The following is a 578-nucleotide window of genomic DNA, read 5'->3' on the forward strand; positions in this document are numbered from 1 at the left end:
ATATGCTGAGGACTGCACTCCAACAACATCTGGAGGGCCAATTAACTCCCACTCCGCCTAAAAATATACCTGGATCTTTAATATGTCATTGATAAGATGTACTAGACATACTGAATCTTTCAAAAATGGGATATAGGTGAATATCCAATTTGTGGTTGATTGCACATACCATTTTGTGGTATGTGAGACTCAGGAACCCACCAGGCCATGAATAACAAGTTAATAAGTATTGATGTTAAGGTTGGAGTGTCTGAAGCAATATTACAATTTGATTCAAGGTCCTGCACTGGGATGAACTGAAAGAGAGTGACGCACCTAGACACAGAAGATATTTGGAAGCAGCTCAAAGCTTTGAACTATTTGCGGTCAGAGGAAAGGTAGGTACAGGAAAACTTAAACAAAGTCCACAGATGGCCTCCCCTCCACCTGATTCAGCTTGTAGATTTTAATTATTTTTGCTTATGTGAATGCGAAACTTCATTCAAGTTGGAGAAAAATAAGTCTGCAAAAGGATCAGAGGAAATGAGTTCTCAGTCAAAGTTTGTACAAAAATCAAGAAACAGTTTTTATATATACAA

The sequence above is a fragment of the Sceloporus undulatus genome, chromosome 4, assembly GCF_019175285.1.
Source record: "Sceloporus undulatus isolate JIND9_A2432 ecotype Alabama chromosome 4, SceUnd_v1.1, whole genome shotgun sequence".
In the NCBI taxonomy this organism is placed as follows: domain Eukaryota; kingdom Metazoa; phylum Chordata; class Lepidosauria; order Squamata; family Phrynosomatidae; genus Sceloporus; species Sceloporus undulatus.